The sequence below is a fragment of the Ochlerotatus camptorhynchus genome, unplaced genomic scaffold, assembly GCF_037179485.1.
Source record: "Ochlerotatus camptorhynchus isolate MF236.1 unplaced genomic scaffold, CSIRO-AGI_Acam_v1.1 ptg000233l, whole genome shotgun sequence".
NCBI classification, from domain to species: domain Eukaryota; kingdom Metazoa; phylum Arthropoda; class Insecta; order Diptera; family Culicidae; genus Ochlerotatus; species Ochlerotatus camptorhynchus.
This window is the reverse complement of record NW_027040723.1, coordinates 321,229-346,497: the sequence shown is the minus strand read 5'-3', so window position 1 is coordinate 346,497 and position 25,269 is coordinate 321,229. Positions and strand designations below refer to the sequence as shown.

Here is a 25,269-nt window from a genome sequence, read left to right as displayed (position 1 = left end):
AAACATGAACCTGAATGACCATAGGTTCGTCCTCCGGAAGATCCGGAACATCCGTAAAAATTGTCAATCCATGAAACTGATCCTAGAGCTCCGCAGTTTTTGAAAAACACTAAGAACTGAGATGATAGAATGAATTTGGGTCATGGAACCAGATGGCCATCGGCCCGTCCAGCGGAAGATCTGGAACATCCGTGAAAGTAGTAAATCCACGATCCTGATCCTAGAGCTCCGCGTTTTTTTAACATTAGGAACTGTGATGATAGAAAGAATTTGGGGTTGTGACATAAACATGAACCTGGATGTCCATGGGACCGTCCTCCGGAAGATCAGGAACATCCGTGAAAGTAGAAAATTCACAAAACTAATCCTAGAGATCCGTGGTTTTCTTGAAAACGTTAGGAACTGTGATATTAGAATGAATTTGGGATCGTGACATAATCAAGGACACAGGTGGCCATCCGACCGTCCTCCGAAAGATCCGAAAAATCCGGAAAAGTGGTCAATGTGTGGAACTTATCCTAGAGCTCCACGGTTTTTTCGAAAACACTTGGAACTGTCATATATAAATTAATTTGCGGTCGTGACATAAACATGTACCTAGAAGGCCATGGGACCGTCCCCCGCAAGATCTAGAACATCTTTTAAAATGGTCAATCCTCGAAACTGATCCTACAGTTCTACGTTTTTTTTTCACTTTCACGGATGTTTCGGATCTTCCGGAGGATGGTCTCATGGCCATCAAGGTCCATGTTTATGTCACGATCCCAAATCCATTCTATCATCTCAGTTCTTAGTGTTTTTTCAAAAACGCGGAGCTCCTGGATCATTTTCATGGATTGACCACTTTTACGGATGTTCCGGATCTTGCGGAGGACGGTCCCAAAATGTGGAGCTCTAGGATCAGGATCTTTACTACATTTACGGATGTTCCGAATCTTCTGCTGGACGGTCCGATGGCCATCTGGGTCCATGTCCCAAATTCATTCTTATATCACAGATCCTAATGTTAAAAAAAACGCGGAGCTCTAAGATCAGTTACATGGATTGTCCACTTTTATGGATGTTCCGGATCTTCCGGAGGACGGTCTAATGGCCATTCAGGTACATGTTTATGTCACGACCCCAAATATTTTTTTATACCACAGTTCCTAATGTTTAAAAAAAAAACCGCAGAGCTCTAGGATCAGGTTCATGGATTGACCACTTTTACGGATGTTCCGGATTTTTTGAGGACCGTTCCGTTGTCTCCAGGATCCATATATAGGAACCCTGACTGTTTTCTGGCTAATTGTGAACATTTGTGCCCATTAATATAAATTACAGATCTTGCACCACTTGCAAAACCCTACAAACCCACTTTTTAAAAAAGTAGACGACTCTATTTTCAATCTTTTTGCATTCAAAATCATCTACAAACCCTAGGAATTCTAAAGACACCACAATTTTTTAAATTCATTAAGAAATGGCTAAGTTATGTCATTGCAAACTTGCCGTTACACGTTTTTCGGAGGCATCGTATTCGGAGTGTTAAGATCAATTGAGCTGAAACGTTCACCACAGAACTTCAAATATGTTCAGTTTTTCGATTACAAAATACCATTTTTTGGAAGCACCTGCTGGCAAATGAGATACTAGGTAAACATTTTGGAATAATAGCATGAGCAATGATTTGAAAATGTAGATACTGCAAATATTTTAAACAGTCTAATTATTAAAACTGCTATTATTTCGAACAATTTTACTTAGTATCTCACTCTCCGGCAGATGCTTCCAAAAATTTGATATTTTGTAATCGTAAATTGAACATATTTGTAGTTCTGTGACTAAGGTTTCAATCCAATTAATCATAAGACAACAAAGTTACATCATGTCAAAGTTGACCAATTTGTATGAAAATCGGGATGCGCTGCTATTATATCGAACAGCACTGTACATTAGACTTATGCAAAATTTGAAAACTTTACTCGACAGTGCTTAAACGGTTCCAAATCGGGTTAGCCTCCCGAAATTTGAACATTTTTTTAATTATCTGGTTTGTATATTTAGAAGGCGTTAGCTTTACGGAGCCAATCATTATATTGATCATTGTTTGTAACAAAATTCACTTATTTGTATGTCTAGTAGGCGTTGGGAACATCAAAATTTGGACTTGTTTGGTAAGATACCGACTGTGCACTAACCATTTGTAGTTTGTTTGAGAATTACTAAGGCAAAAGCAAACTTTGTGTTCATATCTTTCACCATATTTATCTACAAAAAAATTATACTTGATACTTGTATGAAATTATCTCTGCTACATCTTTACTACAAGACTACTTTTCGATTAAATAGAAAAATATTTAATAATGATTCAAGACGCTGAAGTCTAATGATAAAGCTAAATCGATTGCTCAGCAGGCCACATTGGTGTTTCAGGCGCGTGAAATAGAACACAAAAATCACGGCTATTATGTCACGCTGCCCAATATCATGCTGCCCACAAAGCAGCTACTTGATTATGTCATAAAATCACTGGCGTGCGCAGCCCTCTTCATTTGGGGAGGCCTGCCTTCCAAAAGGGGGCGCTTCATAGCTTTGAGGGTGCCAATAATTTTGAAGAGTTAATGTTTACTTACTTACATTTTCCTTGCTTTCCAGATTTCCACAATTTTCTTTGAAAATTTTGAGGTTAACCGAAACTTTTAAAAACTGTTGTTTGTTAGACACATATCTTATTAAAAAATTAGTTTATAAGGTAAATAATTTTACACTGAGACGAAGATCTCTGTAAAATAATTCATCCACTGAATTATGTTTTGATTTCCATGTCCAAGTACAAGAGATTTTAGATGCAGCTTTGAAACTTTCAATGCACCAAAAGCTAACCATTTAGCTAACACTAAGTTTAACGTGGTTTCACAAGAATGACCTTCCTGGTATTCCAATTGATCCGGTATCAACAAACAGTTACTATTTAAATATTCTAACAGCTGGCCTTTTACAGCAAGTGCCAAAATTTTCTCTAATATGTGCAACATGTTGATGGGACGAAACTTTTCGGCTATAATCGGCCCAGCCAGTTTTTGTATAGGAAATAAAGATTCTTTCCAAATTTGAGGCACCTGCCCAGATTGCAATGATAGATTAATGAGGTCCAGCTCTTGAATAACTCTATCATTATCATTATCTACTCCAGCCGTTTTTCCTAAAGAAAAGCAAATATTTTTAAGTTTCTATCCGCTACATTAGATTATAAATTGGGTGAAAATCATCAAATCTACAGCTCATATTAATCGGCTGTTTTATTTCGTCCGGTAAATCGACCAGTTCACCTACTCTGTAGTGCCCCCTGTTGCATCAGAGATATTTGAAACCACACATACAATTTTTTCATTTTTCAAACGCCCTCCAGAAACATGCATATCATCAAAGTAAACAAGAAAAAATCAAATTCAATTCAAATGCAATTGCTTCAGTGACATTGAATCAAACAATTACAATTTCATCAAACATTACAAACGCTTTTCAGTTGCATAAGTATTTTCAAATTATGAAATAAAACTCAAACAAAGATTCCTAGCACCCCCTGTTGTAAACCAACATTGCTGACTTCTGGAAACAATCTTAACGCCCTACAGCAGCATGCATATCATCAAAGTAAAAATATCAAATTCCATTAAAGATCCTTTAGTGCCCCTTTTGCTTCAGCGACATTAAAACCAGCATTTCCAATTTTATCAGACATGGCAAGCGCCTTTCAGTTGCATATCATTAAGATACGAAAAAGAATTTTAATAGAGACTCCTAGCGCACCCTGTCACAAACCAATAATTACAATTTCAGGAAACCAAAAATAAAAAATTAAATCTAATTCAATTGAAGATCACTTGCGACCCCTGTTACTTCAGGGACATTAAAACCAACATTTCCAATTTTATAAAACATTACAAACACTTTTCAGTTTAATTAATATCACCAAAGTTAACAAAATATCAAATTAAATTAAAGACCTCTAGACCTGCAGCAGAGATATTTAAAACCACATTTGTGATTTCCCCATTTTTCAAACGCCCTCCACGAGCATGCTCATCATCGAAAAATTAAATTCAATTAAAGACCCCTAGCTCTGTTGCGTCAGTGACATTAAATCCAACAATTACAATTTCGTCATGCAAAAGTTTTCCAATTGCATTAGTATCCAAGTATGAAAAAAAAAAATCAAATTAAGATTCCTAGTGCCCCCTGTTACAAACCAACAATTCAAATTTCAGGAAACGAAAATTAAACAATAAAATAAAATTCAACTAAAGTCAACTTGCTTCAGTGACATTAAACCAGCAGTTCAAATTTCATCAAACATTACAAACGCCTTTCAGTTGCATAAGTATCATGAAGGTATCAAAAAGAAATTAAATGAAGATTCCTAGCGCCTTCTATTGCAAATCAATAAATACAATTGCAGGAAACAAAAACTAAAAACTACAAAATAAAATCAAATTCATTTTAAGACCCCTAGCGCCCCTTGTTACTTCAAGAACATTAAAACAAACATTTCCAATTTATTCAACAATTATAGATGCTTTCCAGTTGCATTAGTATCACCACCAAAGTATACAAATATCAAATTCAATTTAAGACCCCTAGCGCCCCTTTTGCTTCAAGGAAATTAGAAGCAAAAATTCAAATTTTCTCAAACTTCACAAACGCCTTAAATTTGCATTAGTATCATTAAAAAGAAATAAAAGTAAATACTCTTAGCTTCCCATAATGCAAACCATTTAAATTAGTGAGGGATAGTGAGGGTTTGATCAATTGTAGTATATCCCGTGTCCTTAGCTTAGTGCATGTCGTATAACTCCATCACTATTAATAAATGATGAAGTATTCAATTTTTTTACAGTTATCATTACTGCATTTATCACAAGGTCCGACTCTAATGGAAAGGTCCCGCTCTTTAGACCCTTCGGATTATTGAAACACGCTCCAAAGGCGCGCCCCTTTGTCAGTCAAAATTGGATTCCTTAGCAACAAAATAAAGGAATGACACCGATAATGACCACGCATCAGAACCCTAGTCTTAACCACTTCAAATCCCATCTCTGCTTGATTTCCATCATTAACAAAAATATGTAGCTTTCGCCAAATTGATTCAAAATTTGCACTAAACCATCCTGAAGAGGAATCATTTCAGTATACTGTGAAGGACATTACTGAAATGAAAAAGTTGATCGGGTTTAATGATATTGGGGGAAGTATGTTAGAAATAACATACTATACCTATTAATTTTCCTTCCGATATATAATCGATTCCGATAGAATTTATCTAAACTCATACCGAAAACGGTGAAAAAATCCTGATGGATAGAGGAATGAGTGTAAACAAAATCAAACAACAATTTCTTTTAAGCATTTCCTGGAATATGTCACAAAAATCATAGCTCTCAGAAAATCCTCCGAAACCGATTTCTCCGTACATCAATCGACTACTGCAACACGCCTGGATCTATCGGCTGCAAACATCCAGCCACGGGTTCAAAATTTAACATTTACCAATAGTTGTTGCCGCTTGTAGACATTTGGATTCAGATCCAAACAAGGGTTTTTATCTTGCTGTCTTGAAGCTGATAGGTGGAAAGCAAGCATCCTATTGAAATGCAAAACACTTCGAATTCGTATGTTTTTAACAATAGCGCAAATTCATGAATATTTTGATTGAATAAACCGTGCAATACACTTAAATTTATGATGTGGGATCTTCCATCATTCCATAGTTAGAAACACGAGAAATAAGTGTGTTAAACACATTGAATAAATGTGGAAAACACATACAATCATTATGATTGATCAATTGAACAGGCAAGTGTTAAAACACATGAATCTGTCGTGCACATTTTTTTTTTTAGTGACCTGATGAAATCAACTCACAGAGTGTAAACAATACACATTAAACTGTGTCTACGCAAAATTTCAATTAATTTTACCCAACGGATCAAACGTTAGAGCAATTTGAGTGTGTGCGAATTTCAAACGGTACACCCTTTAATCAAGTATTTGTTGCTGAGCGCTGGGTAATATGAATCAAGAAACAAAAATCAGCGATGCTCCTCGTAAAATTTGTCAAGAACGTAATAACAATTCACGCCCCCCTCCACGGAATGCACGCGTTTCCACAGTTATTAATTGAGAGCTTTCGATGCTTGTACCCAACCCGTAAGATTCCTAGACCGGACCCAGCCACCTCCATCATGGTTTTGCTTTGTAGTTGTGCCATTACCAGCTGAGCTAAGGGAAGCCGTACCAAACTAACATTTTCAGTATATGTAAACGCTTTATCAATTTCGTTTTTAAAGCCTCAAGCTCCGATATGCGGAAATTTTTACACAACCTCTATACTGGAGAACTTAGGCAGCTACTACTCAACCGATATTCAGCTGTTTAGCAGAGTATGAAGTTTATAGGCGCTTATACAACTTTTTCCCAATTATTAAATAATCACTTTGTCGCAAAGTAGACTTAAGTATTGTGTGTGTCGGACATAACGAGAAATTTATATTATTTTGACCATTTTTCATCGCCAGAATTAATTAAAAACATACTTAAATTATTACTTGCACCAGAAGTACTAGTTATGAAACTAAGAGACGAACCAGCTAAAGACTGAAAGTCTCTATAATAAAGCAAAAGAAAGACAAAAGTAGTTTGAAACTTTAAAAATCTATCGCAAAGGTCAAATTAATGGACCCGTCGGTAACTATGCCCAACAAACAATCGTCTATTGAAGAAACGATTTCTTGACCATTTTTATTCAACTGCATGCTTAATACTACTTGTACTATTTTTAATAATAACTTCTGTTCAGGCTTTGTTCACACAAATCTGAATAATTTATTCAACCACATTATTGAACTACTTGGTGTTGTAAAAGGTATGTCGTGAAGCTTTTATTATACTTAACAACTACAGTAACTACTACTTCACAGTAACAGAGTTTATACGATAACATTTTTGATTATCGAGCGATTATTAGACATCACTGCTTCCTTAAAACAGTGATGCTCTGTATATACTTGATTCTCATGTGAAGTAACGTTTATTTAGACATTATTAAACATTTATTGAACGATTATTCAACTGTGGGAAAATTAACCCGAATAAAGAGGGACGAGGACAGACAGCGAAGGGTGTGTTTCTTAAGTGATTGTTTTCATTATTTCTGACGTGGCACGCACCACACAGATATTAGAAAATTTATTATATACATATACTATACATGTCCGTTACATGGGATTCGAACCATGTACCTTTTTGATCACCAGCCGCTTGCTTTGTCTTCTGAGCTATCCTAGAATTCATCATATGGGCAACTCAATAATCAAAAAAAGCTTGCTTGAAAGTAAATACCTATAAGCACTCCCGAGCGCAACTCTAGCTCCTTCAAGTGGGAATGATTAATTAATTCATCGTTGTTTTGAATGAGACCAATGTTACCTCTTCACTTCTCCAATTCGAAGGAAAGGATGCTCGGTTATTTTTTTATTTTTTTGCATTAATTGTCGTGAGTCATGTGATCGATGATTACTATTTAAATTAATTAGACGTAGAACACAAATAAAAAAATGTTGCGCTTGGGATTGAACTCACGACCTTCTGCTTACAAAGCAGAAACGGTAACTACTACTCTACTGATTTCGTCTTGTTGTTTGACTGAACCAGTGTTGTCGAATAATGAATCTAATACGTCGTTTATAAAGCATTTACAAAGCATGTGATTACAATATGGACGCATAGTGGTATAAGAGCTATTATGCTGACTGTATTCACCTTTATTCAGCAATATTGTATAGCAAAGCAATTAAATATAATAAGGGAGCAACAAATAATTTATTTGACGACTACTAAAGCATTTTTTTTTAAATCAATTGAAAACATTCGAATTGAAGAGTCAATGTATGTGCAAAATACACTTATTCAGTTTGTTATTAGCTCAAACTTTTGGCGTTGAATTGGGAACGCTTGTACAGTTTTTAATAAGATAATTAATCAGATCAGAGCAAACAGTGGAATAAATGTACATGTATCGATCTCAATGAGTGTTCGCGATTGAAGCGAACGTAATGTATTGTAGAAGTAGTAGTAGTTGTTGTTTTGTGTAATCGCCCTAACCACTTACCCAATCCTTTAAAAACTCTACTAACCCCGAGGCGACCGCGGGTAATCGGTTTCCGAAACTAACCCTAATGTGCTACATGTGTAATTTGTATCAAGACCCTGAAAACAAGCTTTGATCATTTCCTTACGCTGCCGCTGGCTTGGCACGAGCATGCAAGCAGCAGCACCGACCGAGCGACGAGCGACCGACCGACCACAAACCAACGAGCGTGCAGCGAGTGCTGATTGGTTATGAATGAAGGAGAAATGAATGAATGCAACATCAAAAAGAAGAAAGCCAAACACATTTAAAGCGACGCATTTTGCGCGTCGCGATCATACAGTCCACAAGCTTTGTAAAGCAAACACCGAAATATAGCGCCGTTGAAAGTTTTAATTCATTCTCGTTTTTCCTCTTTGGACAAGCCGAAGCCAAAACAGTCCTTTTCAGGGCTATGAGTTGAGTTGGATTTCAGTCGAGCTTTTCGTTGTGTTCCTGTTGGCATTCCCACAGGGGGAATTGGCCAAATCAGCTGGAATCCTCCGAGCCGAGGATTGCCACACCATCTCCAGTGTCCGTGATCGGACAATGAGCTTTTTCAGCACATAATTCGACAACTCGTTTTATTCAGCATTGTAAACTGTTATACAGCATTAATTCAATATATATGCTTATTTGTGACTTTGAATTGTTTGTTGGGTGGGCTCTTAAAGTTTTCAAAAGCGCCTAATTTTTGCGGATTCTTGATACATTGAAATAAATTCTCAGTAACTTGTTTATACAAGTTACCCAAGTAACAATGTTGGTTTTATGAGGGTTATGTGGACCATGATTTAGATTTGTAGAATGCTATAAAACCGCGATAAAACCTGCAATGTTACTTGGGTAGGGCTTTCATTTGGCCGCCATATTGGATTTATGGTTTGAACAAAATGTCATGAGCTTAACTTCTACCGATTTTGAACAAAAAAAGATGTAATAAGATACAGCTCAAACCAAAAATAGAATTACTGACATTCAACACGGCTTTTTTAAAGGACGTTCAACCTCGACAAATTTACTTGAATTTATAGACTATACATTATATGCAATGGATAATGGAAACCACGTAGAAGCCCTCTATACGGACATTTGAACGAATTGACATACGGCAGCCCTACTTTTGCTCAATAATCCTTAATAAGTAAAAAAAATCTCCTTAAAATAAATCTTAAAATGCTCAGTAAAAATGCACAAATGCACACAATGATTTACTGAACATTTCAGCTGATTTCATGGTACTTATTAACCTTTCTACAGCAGCTTTTCCGATGATATATGGTACAGTTACACTTCAAAATGGTGCAAATCAGGAGCATTTTCAAATGCTTAATGTACAGTTTTCTCTATTTTAGGGAGCGTACTTTAAATATTTACTGAGCATTTAAAGATTTTTACGGTATTTTGATCAATCATTTAAGGAGCAACCCGATCTTTTTTAAGGATTTTTTTTACTTATTAAGGAACATCGTCATTGTTTAATGGTTCATTTACCTTTTTACCATTGACATACCAATGCTAATCTTCAAATTGAAAAAAATGGAATTGAGCCAGGACTCCTGAAATGGCTTGAATCATATTTAACTAACCGCCAACAAATAATTAAATTCAGTGGAAAGAAATTGACCCCAATTCAAGTCACCTCAGGAGTCCCCCAAGGCTCTCATTTGGGACCTCTTATTTTTTTTCTGTATGTAAGCGACATTTCCTTCATACTCAAAAAAAAATGCTAATCTATGCCGCCGACTTAAAGCTCTTTTTGGAAATAAGAAATGATGAAGACATCAATGTATTCCAGAGTGAAATACACATATTCTACACATGGTGTAAAAATGACTATTAGAACTAAATGTAAAAAAAAACGCACCTTAATATCATTTAGCAGAAAAAGAACACCATCAAACATTTCAATTGCATTAGAAAATAAGAATGTAGAAAAATGCGAAAGACTAAGGGATTTAGGGATTATCTTAGACTCAAAACTATGAACAAAACTACAAACTCCATAGACCATTGCAATACAATTATTCACAGGGCAAATAACATGCTAGGCTTTATCAAGCGCTTTTGCTATAACTTTCAGGACCCATACACAATTAAAACACTATATATTGCCTATGTGAGGTCAATACTGGAATAGGGTAGCGAACTACTTCGGCCTAATCACCCATTTTGGGCCTATCGAGCAGAAAACTTCAAATAGATCCATGAATTCAGAGCTAACAAGTCAATTATCCGTTTGGTACGATACTTTAGTTAACAAGCTACGGAACGAAGTCGATGAGAACGCGTGATATGAAGGTTTGCACCCATTATTCCCAAAAATAAAAGAAGCGCTCCGACCGAATCAATTTTTATCTTCATCTGATAGGTCGAAGTGAATTCATTGGCGTTTCAATTGCTTTGGCCGAGTTTAGAATCCGTAGGCCGAGTTTGGCGTCAAGAAGCAGTGTTAGACTTTTGACAATATCTCAACGACTGGGTTTTCTTTATCAAATCTTACGGTACATACGGAAAGGTAAATAAATTTGGAAGCCATCAGTAATATTACCATTTCGTTTGGTGCTAAACTGCGCTAGATTAAGAAAGACTAAGTGCGGACTGTGCTTAATATGCCGGAAATGGAGTAGGTAACCCTATTGCAGCATTGTATGGTCTCCATTTTCAATCACGCACGAAGAAAGATTAGAATCAGTACAAAAGCAATTTCTATTATATGCCCTTTCTTAAATTAGATTGGACATCATTTCCTCTTCCATCATATGAAGCACGCTGCATGCTTATAAACATACAAACATTAAAAGAGCGACGTGAACATGCAATAGTTTCGTTTGTAAACGATATCGTTTCGCAGCTCAGTACCTCAGCAAAATTTTATCAAAATTAAATTATTATGCACCTACTCGACAACTCAGAAATTGAAATTTATTTGCTATAATCCACCATCGCACAAATTATGCAAAATTTGGGACATTAAATCGAATGATGGCGTCTTACAATCAATATTGCGAAATCATTGACTTTTCAATGTCTCGGCACTAAATAAATAAATAAACTTCAAATTTCGATGGAGCAATTTAAATTGTGCATGCAAATAGAATAAAATAAGAAAGTAGTTTGATTAACCATATAAGACCTCTATAATGAGTAATGAAATCACTGTATCTTTGAATTGAATTCTCAAGGAAAATCCTGATATCTGCATATCACCGAAGAGGAGAATGATTGGGCTATCATTAGGTCCCCTTATCTTTGTGTTATTCGTAAATGTCCTTTGCAATATTCTGTGCTCCGAAAGGATATTGTATGCGGATTACCTGAAAATCTTTCGAGTGATACAATCACCTCTGGACTGCTGTGCTCTGCAAGCTGTCATTGAGCGGCTGTCTATATGATGCCAGGAAAATGGAATGCATACGAACGTTGATAAATGTAAAGTAGACTGGCCCAAATTTATATGGGGGAATTTTTTATCATTTTTTTCAACGGGTAAACCCCTAGATTTGTGCCATTAGATGAGAAAACCACTCTCTGAAAATTTTAGCTCATTCGGATGTAACACGAGCTGGCGCTTTTGATTTGAAAATTGTATAGGGATATTGGTTGAAATGTATGGAGAAATAATATTCCTTCACTCTTTCGTGCATAGAACTGGTTCAGCAAACTCGATGAAGCTCAGAATTTCAGCACACGTTTTTTAAACTACACGGGAAAAAAAGAGTTCCCATATTCGTGAACCACAACCGTGAACCATAGTTCACGGTGTATATTTGAGAAAATTTTGTTCTGGATAGTTGGCCGAGATTTTTAATTCACGGTCCGTTCCCGTTTTCGGGAACGGATTTTTTTCCGAGTATAAGGAACAACTTTGCTGAAGACAGCATCACGATTCAAGTTAGTATTATGGATATATTAATTAAAAGTTAGTATTATGGAGAAATATTAATGTGCATTCTGCTCGTATATTGCAACAAAATACAGGCAGCTTATGTAACGTATCAACTAGATTACAACTAAAAATAAAAGTTCATATTTTCCACAGGTCAACATCCAGGCTCGTGAATTTTGGTGCGATAACCACTCTCTGAATGTTTCAGCTCTTTTTGACGTTACACGGGCTGGCGCTTTTGGTTTAACGTTCATATGGGAGATTTGGTTGAATTTTTCATATACGAAATGCTCATATACATTCAAAATCGAATATCTCAATAAAACTAACTGAATTCATGATGCAATCTTCAGCAAAGTTGTTACTCATTGATTGAACTACAAGTTTTGAAAATCATTTTTTTCAAGTATTTTATCAAAACCCCCATACAAAATTCAAACTAAAAGCGCCAGCTCGTGTTACATTTGAATGAGCTAAAATTTTCAGAGAGTGGTTTTCTCACATAATGGCACAAATCTAGGGGTTGGCCCGTGGAAAATTGGAACTTTTATTTTTGTGGGCCAGTCTAATGTAAATTCATCACATTTAAGCTCTCACCCTTAGAAACATCAACATATCTCGTCAACAGTTGCTAAAGCGTATGCGATGCTTTGATTCATATGCCGCAATACAGTTCATTTCGACGACGTTTATACGTTGAAGTCGCTGTATCGCTCATTAGTCCAAAGTGTCCTAGAATATACCGTACAGTTTTGGACTCCATATCATAATGTTCATGTCCAATGAATCAAACAAGTTCAGAAACGCTTCGTCAGGTACGCTTTACGGAGTCTACCTTGGTATGATCCCTTCAACCTACTACCTTACAATCAACGGTGTGTACTTATTAGAATGCAAACTTTTGAGAGCAGACGGTTGATACTCCAGAGGTTGTGCATCTTAACCGGCAACATCGACTGTAACCGTATAATTCAGAATGTGTGCTTACATGCACCTGCCCACCAGCTACGGAATCAGTAAACATGCATGGATTCCTAGTCACCGAACCAACTACGGCGAACATAATCCATTAGACGCGTGCTTCAATGAAGTCTGCCATGTATTTGATTTCAACATTAGTGAATTAGTCTATAAGAATATGATCGAGTCTTTTTAAGCAGTCTGTACCAAACGTCCTTACAATTTTCAGGAAATGTATATGGACCATAAATACTCACCAACGACCTCCACTAAAGTGTCTACGTGGGTTATGAACAGCCCCTAAGATGGGTAAACATTACTATCTCTGTTCTCTACTGCTAATTCGATCTGTATTGAGGTCCCACCAACAGTGCAAAAAGTTATTTATATTTTACGTTGGGCCATATGCTCCGCGTAGGTATAGGCGTCAATTTGAGCTTGTACCTCTTAGGATTATTTCACAGATTTTTATGAAATTTCACCGGAATTTCAAAAGCCAAACGTTCAGTAAAATTTCACAGAAATTAAAATTTAATTAAAAATTAAAACTCATGTTTTCAATGAGAAAATCTTATCAAATAAAGTATTTCTTGGGGAACATTTATATAGAAGAACCGTATTAGGTTTAGTTTCATCATACCGATTAAAACAATAAGAGATATTTTAACAAGATAGGGCACAAACCACCTAAACCCAAACTTTGACTAATCTGATGTATTCATACAAGATCGAATTTGATCAAATTTCTTCAGTGGAAACAAGAACTATTTAATTTTAATACAATCTTGCGTTTTCATCCCAAAATGGAATGGTTTACTTTATAACTACGATTTTTTTTTCTAATCAAGGGGCATACTTAAATGACATAGCATTTTATACAGATAAACATACTTTCAGATAAAAAAAAATCCCATACACTCGAATTATTTTATACCTGTAAATCAAACCAATGCATTTAGCTCCATTTGTGCGACTGACTACTGCATAATCAACAAAAGAGAAAAAAACTTACCGTTCAACTTATCGATTTCCTTGGCGTTATCAGCCTCAGTTCCCGAGCAGCCGTAGTCGGATTTAATCCACAATTATTAATCCTCGCCCGTTTGGTTTGTTTGGCTCGAACAAAAGGCCCCTTCTTGGAATGTGTGCGTTTATGCACTGGATTGGAAATGCCACACCGCGAACTTCACTTCACACTCTATGCGTTGTTATAAGCGATTATAGCCTTTTATGTAACAGCTTCTCCGAAAACAAACTCTGTTTCGATTTTCCTTCTCACAAGCCCGTTTTCTTCGCGGTCTCTCTAAAGTTCTTCTTGCGTTTTCACCGTCGTCGATACTTCTGCAGTATCACACACCTATGGAACAGGAAAAAAGAAACACACAAATTGACTAGCGACTCCAAGGGAGATTAGATACGTTCTCTATCGTCGTCGGGGTGTCGATAGTGCGATTACTCGTCCAAATCCTTTTGTCGACAGTCAGTCTGAGGCAAAAATTCGGAAAAAATATGAAAATTCATGAAACACCACCACCCGGTTTTTTTTCCTTTGCATAACACCAGCTCACATGAAGAGCAACTTCTTTCTTTATTCTCCAGTTCCGACGCACTCTGGACTCGACTGCTAGTAGCAGACCAAAAATCTATCTTGTCGTGATTATTGCGATTGCACAACAAAGCACCTCCCACCAACGTCGCTTTTCGCTATAATCACCTAAGTTGATTTTCTCTGCACAGAAGTAACACACAAACTTGACGATGAAAACACCGATTCGAAGGCGTGCTTAGAAGACGACTCCACTGGAGAGATTGAAACATTCACCCACATCAGAACAAACAGACAAACACTCAAAACTTATCACGGCACTCTACAACAACGAACGCTAACAACGAGTCAAAGTAGTGCCACTACTGCAGGTGCACTCTCGAGTCGACAAATAGGTAAAACACCAGAACTGAAAACTGCATTTTCACGGACGTAATTTTCCAACCATCTTCACTACGTGCGATTTTCTGAATCAGTAAGCGTAGCGTGCACAAAAATCATCTTGAATACTTTATGCTCTCTCACAGTCACAGCACAAGCCTTCTTTGCAGTAAACACACCGACAGACACGTCACAGCTCACAATGGAGCGACCCACCGCAGATTATGCTCCTTTGACGTACGCAATAGCTCTCTCGCTCTCAGCATGCCATCCGTTCTCGTGCTCAGTTTTCCACACGCTCTCGGTTTTTCGTACTAGCGGGGTGTTGTTAATTTTCCAGCACTCTGTTTTGCCAAGAGCAGAAGCAGCGAGCGTGGTCATCGATTGCAAACCCGGTCGGGTGCAGTGTGTGCGACAGAGATGCTCGCACGTTGAGCTTTTCTCATTTTGAGCGGCACCGATGAAAGCAGAAGTGGCCTTACAGCAATCCCTCCATTTATGCGGCGGATGGTACCATCCATCCTCCGCTATTGGTTGACTGTCCTTCAACCGATTATGCTTATTTTCTGTAGATAACTAGTGTATGGTTGACAATAATCACATACAAACAAATTAGCGTAATTAACCAAATAAAACATTATTTTGAGATTTTTTCTTCTAGAACCACGAGAAAAGAAGCCAACATTTGTGCGTTTCATAAAAAAATAGAAATTAGTTGGTCCAGTTTTGTGAAATCGCTGGTAGAAAGTCACTCCAAAACTGCTTGACAAAGTGGTCAATTGGTTGAAGGACACCCGAGAAACAGTCGTCGGTGGATGGTACCATTAGTTCTGCATTCCTAAATGTTCAATGGCAATGCACAGTGGTCCAGAATGAAGTATTAGCTGGAATGATAAGTTTTGAGCCTGAAATTCAAATTTTAGCCAAAAAATGCAAACAACAAAGTTGTTCCTAATAGTTAGGCCCTCATTTTTATGGCAATGAATTCTAGGGTGGATCTTATTATCATTGAAATAAAAAATCTAACTTTTTTGTTTGAAGAAATTAAGGTATAAAATTTTGTTCCATTAACTTCAGGAGAATTTTAGTAACTTTGCAGAAATTGCAAAGCCCTCAGGGATATTTAAAGATCTTTTGGGTAGTTACGTGAACTTCGGGGCAGTTCCATTAATTTCAAGAAAATATTGTAAACCTTCAAGAAGCTCTAGACACAGATGTCCATAGAACTTTAGGGAAGTTCAGAGTTCGTCGGGGTAATTCAAATAATTTCTGGGCCGTTCAGATTATATCAGGGCCATTCCAGGAATATCTGTAGGACATCGGTCGGCTGAAAAACAACAAAGCAACTGGTGTAGATCAACTACCAAGTGAGCTATTAAAATACGGCGGTGAAGCACTGGCTGGAGCGCTGCACTGGGTAATTGCCATGATTTGAGAGGAGGAGATATTACCGGAGGAGTGGATGGAAGGTGTCGTATGCCCAATCTACAAAATGGGGGGCAAGTTGGATTGTGGCAACTACTGCGCGATCACACTGCTGAGCGCCACCTACAAGGTACTCTCCCAAATTCTATGCCGCCGCCTGTCACCATTTGCAAGAGAGTTCGTGGAACCATACCAGGCGGGATTCATGGGTGCCCGCGCTTCCACGGACCAAATTTTCGCGATTCGGCGCGAAATGCCGGGAATACAAAGTGCCCACACATCATTTGTTCATCGATTTCAAATCCGCATACGACACTGTCGATCGAGATCAACTATGGCAGATTATGCACGAGAACGGATTTCCAGATAAACTGACGCGATTGGCTGACACTCTTGAGTCCCTTTGAATCTCGAAGGGGGTTACGGCAAGGTGATGAACTTTTGTGCCTGCTATTCAACATCGCGTTAGAAGGTGTGATCAGAAGAGCTGGGATAGACACGAGTGGCACGATGTTCAGGAAGTCCATCCAGATTCTTGGATTCACCGATGATATCGACAGCATGGCACGGAACTTTGGGACGATGACGGAAACGTACATCAGACTGAAGGCTGATGCTAGGTAGATTGGACTTAACATCAACGCATCAAAGACAAAATACATGAAAGGAAGAGGTTCTAGGGAAGACAATGTTAGCCTCCCATCCCGAGTTCAGATTGGCGGAGACGAAATCGAGGTGGTCGATGAGTTCGTGCATTTGGGCTAACTGGTGACCGCCGAAAATGATACCAGCAGAGAAATTCAAAGACGCATTATGGCAGGGAATCGTGCCTACTTTGGACTCCGGAGGACGCTCCAGTCGAATAAAATTAACCGCCGCACGAAGTTGACTATCTGCAAGACGTTGATTAGACTGGTGGTCATCTACGGCCACGAGACCTGGACTATGCTCGTGGAGGACCAACGCACCCTTGGTTTTTTTTTTCGAACAGAAAGTGTTGCGTACCATCTACGATGGAGTGCAGATGGATGACAGAACGTGGAGGAGGCGAATGAACCACGAATTGCACCAGCTGCTGGGAGAACTATCCATCGTCCACATTGCAACAATTGGGTGACTAAGGTGGACTGGGCACGTCGTAAGAATGCCACACGACGACCCAGTGAAAATGGTTCTCGAAAGCGTCCCTACAGGAACAAGAAGAAGAGGCGCGCAGTGGGCAAGGTAGATCGACCAAGTAGAAGGCGACCTGCGGACCCTTCGCAGACTACGAGGCTGGCCAAGTGTAGCCATGGATCGAGTAGAGTGGAGATGACTTCTTCCGACAGCAGAGTTTATGTGACTAAACATCAGGAAAATTGCAGGAAGAGCCAAGGAATGAGAGTACAGGCAAGTTTTACGAACAAGCTGCGGGCATATTAGGAAAGTTCCAAGAACTTCTGGAGTTTTAGGGAACATTGGAGACCTTCAGAACGATTCAATAAGCATCAATACAATTGTGGGAGCTTTCAAGAAATTCAGAGAACATAGAGGATATCTAGAGAACTTCAGGGAAGTAAAAAAAAATCCAAGGAAATCTAGGCGATTTGAGGAAAATTGTGGGATATTTAAAGAAGTTTCAGGAACTTAAGGGGAGCTCAGAGATCTTTAGGGCCATTCAAATGACTTCAGGGAAATTCAAAGAACATCAGGAATGCTTAGCATTCGGTGAAGTTTAAAGATCTGTTAGGATTATTTCCTATAAATTCAGGGCAGCTTCATCAGGTAAACTTCAGAAAAAGTTTCAAAACCTTTAAGAAGAGAACTCCAGATAAGTTTTGAAAACTTCAGGAGTATTTCAGGAACTTCCGTGAGAGCTCCGTGAAAGCTCCATGAGCTTCACAGCTGTTTCTAGAACATCAGAAAGAAAAATTCAAAAACCTCAGCAAAGGTAGGAGAACTTCAAGGCAGTTTCATTAATTGCAAGTTTCGAAATATGCAGGGTAGTTAAGAAAGCTTAAAGGAAGTTATGTTATTTTACTTCAAGGATGCTCCGTGTACATCGAGGTAGATCGGAGAACTTCATAGCAGACCCATTAACTTCAAGCAAATAACAGTCACTTTAATGAATTTCTGAGAAATTGTTTATGGAAAATTCCGAGAATCTCAGGTATCTTCCATTAACTTCAATATACCTCCAAGGAAGTCCAGATAAGTACAGGGAAGTTAAGACATTTTGAGAGAAGTTCCATGAATTGGAGAAAATGAAGAACTTCAGATCAGATCAAAGGACTTCATGGTAGATAAGAAAACGACTGGAAAATTGCGGAAACTTTTAAAAAGTTCTATAAAGTTTCGTAAATACGAAAGAACTTCAGGGGACCTCAAACAATTTTAAGAAATTCTTGGAGAATTTGGAGAATTAGTTGCAATAAATTCATGGCAGCTCCAAGCAAATCATAGAACTGCATAAATTATTCCGTTTTGATTAAGGAAACTGCACGAACCTTAAAGAAGTTTCGAACATTCGTTATAAAGGGTGTCCCACATCAAATTGCATCACGGAAAAAAAAACGCTGTAGCGTGTCGTGAAAGCTTTTAAGCGGAATCCTAATGCTTCGGTCAGGGAAAAAGTTGAATCTGTCTAAGTCTTTCGTTCAGAGAGCCAAGGACCGGGAAGGACTGCATACGTACAAAGTTCAGAAGGCTCCAAATCGTGACAAACGGCAAAATATGGTGGGAAACGGGCCCGGAAACTGTACACCCAGATGCTGACGAAGCCTCATTGTCTCATCATGGATGATGAGACTTACGTCAAGGCCGACTTCCGGCAGCTTCCGGGGCTACTATTCTTCACCGCCCAGCACAAGTTTTATGTTCCGGATGAAGTAAGGAAGCAGAAACTTTCAAAGTTTGTCAAGAAATACACAATTTTGATGTTCCAAAGGAAGTAAGGAAGCAGAAACTTTCAAAGTTTGCCAAGAAATACATGATTTGGCAAGCGATCTGCTGAAGCGACACGAGGGCTGTACGATCTTCTGGCCGGATCTAGCTTCGTGCCACTATTCAAATGTTGTCCTGGAGTGGTACGAAGCCAACGGGGTCAATTTCGGAACTATGGCCCATCCAAAAATACTGGGCTATTATGAAGCAGGCACTACCGAAGCATCCCAAGGAGGCCAAATCTGGGGAAAACATGAAGAAAAAGTGAGTTTCCGCACAGAAGAAGCTGCAGCCAGATGTTATACAGAACCTAATGAGTGGAGTTAAGCGTAAGGTGCAAGCGTACGGTTATGGTATTGAATTTGAATGAAATAAATATGCCAAAAGCTTACTGATGGGTTATATTTTATTACTTGAAAGTTTTAAAAGGATGGATCAATTAGGTAATTTTCTACAGCATTTTTTTCCGTGATGCAATTTGGTGTGGGACTCCCTTTAAGTGCAATTGCAATTTGTAATTATGGTTCACCTCTTAGACTCGATTTTCAATTTAATTCACTCAATTGGTACAAATATTGCTTAACTACTAAAAATTTACTGTCCTTCTATGAAGCTTTCCAGACTTTTAAGAATTTCGTTTATTATCTGTTAACTGAAGGTCTATAAAATATTGCTATGCTATGCAAATCTCTAAACTATTATATGTATTTTAAAGTGCTAAAGACAAAATAAAAACGGAATTTTAATAGAATGTAATGCAATAAAATAAAGTTTTATTAACTTCATTGAAGTTTCCCAAACTTTAACATGTTCCCACTTTTACGAAGTTTTCCAAAAAAAAACGAAGCTCTCCGAATTTATATTAGATTCCAAGCATTTCTACTATTTCACTTGACTCGGTATTCGTTTTCATTCCTAGCAACTGGATTCTGCACTTCCTTGAATTTATCGAAGCTTCTGTGAAGCTTCCAAATATTTTCTCATTTTTTTAACTTCTGCGATGTACTCTGAAATACCTATAATTTTTTAAACTTCTTGATATCTGTCGCTAATTTCCTGCCTTATAATTGTCGAAATTTGTCTTAAACTCTCAGAACTTTCCTGAAATTCCCACAATTGTCATGATATTCATGAAACTACTTCATAGTTCTCAGAACTGCCCAAAAGTTCACTTTACTTCGCTTAAGATCTTTAAACTAATTTGCGAGGGCCCCTTAAGGGCTCTCTACCACTTCTCAAACTAGCAGCGTCGGTGGTGTAGTGGTAAGCGTGATTCCTCTCACTCCAAAGGGTCAATCCCAGTCGGCGCAGTCGGGATTTTCTGAGGCATAAAATTTCTGAACACGCCTTCTTCCTTTGGAAGGGAAAAAACCCGTTGGTCCCCGGTCCATAAGTAAATGGGTCGATGGGTAGGGACAAGGTGTTGGAGCTGCCTCTCTGACGTCGGTAGCATTGGTACTCAGTACGGAAAACGACATCGACGGAAAACAAACCAAGGAAAAAAAAACTCAAACTAGATGAACCAGTCTAGGACTGAAAGTCTACCGAATAAAGTAAACCTAAACTAATCTTTAAACTAATCTCCTTCTCCCCTCCTCCACCCATAAAATTGTCATCCACTAATCTCGAGAAGACCACGAGTAATCGGTTCAAATCCATTAGTTTTAGATTTAAGACATGATAACTTGGCTCTGTAAAGTTTATTCAATTTAGCCTGTACAAATAAAGTAATTAACAAAAAATATCTTTAAAATCAATCGGAGCTTGAGAAAACTGTGTAAAGTTCGTGAAATTTCCTGAATTTAATGGGTTCCCTAGTAGTACGCTTGTCACAAATCGGTTATGGCAACTTCTATACAACTTATATCAGTCATAAACAAGTTTCTGTAACTTATTGTGACAGAAATGTGCTACTCTGGTTGCTTACTGAAAACTGCTTTTAAAACTTCCCCGTAGTTCTGGACGTTCTTTAAGTTCTCAGAACTACCCTTCCTTTACATTATTGGAATTTACATGAAATTATCAGAATCTCTTGAAAACTGGAACTAACATAAAGTTTTCAAAATATTCCTTACATTCTTGGAACATCATTCAAGATCCCGTAATTTCCTGATGGCACTCCCAACGTCCTTGAAGTTTGAGGACATTTTTCTTGGAACATCTGTAAAGCTCCTGAAATTTATCGAACAACCGTGAAATTCCCAAAATATTAAATTTTAGAAATTTCCCTACCTTGTGTTAACAATTTTTCGGATGTTCATGGAACTGCCCCTAGGTTCTCAGAAAATTTTCGAAGCTCTCTGACCTTTTTTAAGATCTTTACATTCTCCAGAAGTTTTCTTGAAGTTCATGAAGTTCTCCAATCATTATCAAGCTCACGAAATTTATTTGAAGTTTAGGAAACTGCACTGACGTTCTCAGAACTTACCCTTATAGATGATTAAACTTACCAGAAGTTCCGAACTTTCTGTAGTCCTTGAAACTTCCCTGAAGTTTTTGGAACTTCTCAGAAGTTTTTGAAACGTCTCTGAAGTTCTTGGTATATCCTAGGTCAATATTTCTGCGCTCAGTTAGCTTTGATAAAAAAATAAACAAATCGGATTTTGAAGCTGGTTACTCATGGAGTAACCATGCGTAGCCTGCTATAAATATTCATACAACGCGCTCGTATAGGATTTGTTTTGCAGCTTTATGAGCTAAATCAGCGTAACGAACGTATTGCTGATTTGTGCACGGTGAAATCATTGATATTATGAATGTTTTCTCATTGATAGAACGGAAATGGACGATTACGACCAAGTAGCGCTCTTCCCTTCGTCAATAGAAATCTTGCAAATTATCGAAACAAAAAAAACCTATTGAATTTGAAGTACGCAAACATTAAACATTAAGCCAATAATGTAAAACATTTAAACACGACCGTCTGCAATCAAGTCACACGTCTGTTGATTAGAAACTCTCGTCGTAGTTCTAAGGATGAATCGTGCAAAAAAAATTACCAAGTATTGGTAGGCAAGGTTGCAAATGCTTATTTCGTTGTAAAAAATTGTTTCCTTGTATGTTTCAAGCAGGGCTTCGATTCACTGTACTATAAACTATGCTACAATTATATTTTAAATGTTAAAGATACTAGAAAGGTTGAAAAGTATGTGTTCCAAAAATCGCTGATTGTGACTCTCTGAAAGTGAAATTTACAGGTTTCATGAGTCAAACACATACTTCGCACCCTCTTCTTGTATCTTACAAATAAAAAGTTTGATCATAACCTCTAATAATTTAAATTTTATTTTACTGTCCTTAAATAGCACACAAAATTCGTATTCAAACAAATGGTTCTAGGGCTGCAAAGACTGATGTCACAAGCTCGAATGTAGCTTGTTGAACTAAACTAAGTGTTATTGAATCCGAATAGTTTAATAAATTATGGAAAAATGTTTCCGTTGACCTATTCGGCCTAATGACATTCGGCTTAACTCAACTTTTTCACCTGAAAAGTTAGATATTGTTCCCATTTCGTCATTTCTTCACCAATTTAGATTAAACAACTTCCAATCTATCATGAATCGCGAGGAGTCAATATTTTTTTGATTGGATTTTACTCTGATAGGGTCCTTAAAAAAAATTTCGAAATTTTAAAATTATTTTACAATTTATCAATTGCTTTGTCAAAATCGGTCGTGAAATTGTTAAATGGAAGTAATAGCTAGTCTTTTTGGCGAAAAAGCTTGGGTACTCAAAGGTCAATGGCATTCGCAAAGGCTAGTAGCATCTGGCCTAATGACCCATCACCGATATATTAAATGAATCACTAGAAATATACCTGAGCAATTCAGCCTTTGAAAAATATCAGCCCGGATAATATAAAACACCGCCAACTAGATCTATGATTACCAAAGCCCGTAGGGCTTGTCATCGTTTTCACGCTTATCGACAAATGAACACCTCCGCAAGATAAACAAAAAAATATCCATAACAAAAACAACCCTCATTCCTCCTCACGCAACGAAACTACAGTTAGCTTCCACCCAATGAGGGAGGGAAAATTAGCACACACACACACACAAACGCAACACGACACACATACATTTACAGCGCAGTTTCTTCCGCAACCCTTCACGGTCGGTGGGTGGTTCGTAGGGAGGTCAAAACGTTTAGCTCAATAGAACACGCTTTCCTTTCACTAAGAGCACTTTTCCGTGTCCGCTCAATGTTATCTTCTGCCGCGGTGAGCCTAGCACTCGTGTCATCGCTTGCTGCTGGTTGTCGAATTTCTGATTTACAACCGGTTGATCTCAGAATCGCAAGAAAATTGATTCGTCCTTCACTTACTGTACGGCTGTTGGTTCACGGTCGGTTGGTAGCCATACGCAGAGCACCACGAAACACACGATGCACCGAAGTCGAATTCAAGCTAAAGACTGACTTGAGAGTGGCACTGGTTTCTCGTAAAGAAAAGTCACGTACTTACCTACCAAGAGATACAACTTAACCACTGAGTCGTTGTGTGAACAGAGTTTCGTGGGTCGGTCGAGTAAAACGGTATGAACTAGATTCTGAAGAGAAGCCAAACCGAGAGAGCAACTGAAGAAGAAGGCTTTTTTTGGTAAAGCATTGATTTGGCTTGTTTTTCCCTTCTCTTCAGAGTCAGTAGGGTGCGGTAAATAACGAAAGAGCATAAACATCCGAAAACATTGGAATTAAACACGGCCGGTACTAGAATCGAGCAGTTCAAGTTAGAGTTGTTTGCAAAAACAATCTTGATGTCGGCTCACGAAATGTGTACGGATATAATTTACGGGGAGCACATTTCAGGTCATCTTTCAAGCTTTCGATTTGTTGAACTGTCTGATCGTAGAAGCTAGGAGAAGGAGAGCAACAGTTAGACAAACTTTTCAGGTACTTTCAGAAAGTAAAAAATCATGAGGAAAAATATGCTGGGGATCATTATGAGTATTTCTTATTTCTAGCTTAAAAGTGAAGCAAACAAATATGTATTATAATCATTGAGTATAAAAGAAAAAATATATTTAAATTGCCAATTAGGATTTTTTAAAGATTCAATCATCTTTCTGTATAATGGGGGCGACCCCGGCGTAGTGGTTAGCATCCATACCTCTCACGCCAAAGTCACGAGTTCAAATCTCACCCCCGGACAAGTCACGAATGACCCAAAAGTGTAAAAATGACTATAATAATAAAAAAAAAAAAAAAAAAAAAAATCTTTCTGTATACAAATTAATACAAGCTCTAGATATTCACATAACCTTGATTCCAAACGTTTCACGCTCGTTTAGACGATAGATATCAATAGAACCATTGAAAAAGAGCGAAGAATTTGACAAATTATAGAAAGCATTGTATCTCACTGATATCCACATTCCCCTATCCACGACAACAAAGATGCATTTCTACAATGACTTCGTTTGCATCGCCATGCGAAGACAATAGGACGTGATAATCTTGTCAACATAAGTGTGATGGGGATATAACGCTTAAATGATAAGAGAAGACAGAGCACAAGCATGAAGAGACAAGTTGATACCAGAACGGGACGCACATTCGATAAATACTGTGCAAATTGGACTGTATCCGTGATATTTGTATAAGAAAGAGCTTATCTTTCGTAAATCTTTTCGTTCTTGGTAACATCGGTAATGATCTTGCTAGGAAAAAAATCCGTTCCCATCTTGAACGGTAGCCGGTATAGTTCACGGTGTACATTTCATACTAGACGTGGACCGTGAACTATAGCTCATGGCTACCGTTCATGAATATGGGAACGGATTTTTTAGCATAATAAGACCACCGTTCATCTTACGCATAAGATAATGTATTTAAATTTAATGTAATGGTTGATCAATGTTGAGCTATTTTGCTGTGATCAATGTGTACTAAATTCGACATCGACATCGACTACAATAGGTACTGTCACTATTTCGTCACACATTTTGTGTTGATTTGCACCTAAAAAAACGCCAT

The 25,269-nt window shown here is 37.8% G+C and overlaps 1 protein-coding gene across 2 annotated transcripts in view; it reads right to left on the bottom strand.

The window, feature by feature from the left end:
* Window positions 1–23,685, bottom strand: part of numb (NUMB endocytic adaptor protein) — a 153,857-nt gene extending 130,172 nt beyond the window's left edge. Inside the window, exons 1-2 of one of the 2 annotated variants that reach the window (XM_065225766.1) lie at window positions 23,620–23,685; window positions 14,029–14,373 (exon numbers count right to left, since the gene is read on the bottom strand). The gene's annotated coding sequence lies outside the window, so the exon portion shown is untranslated. Of the gene's footprint in view, window positions 1–14,028; window positions 15,092–23,619 lie in introns of those variants that run through there. The other variant, XM_065225765.1, reaches the window with a different exon arrangement.
* Between the last annotated feature and the right edge of the window lie 1,584 nt (window positions 23,686–25,269).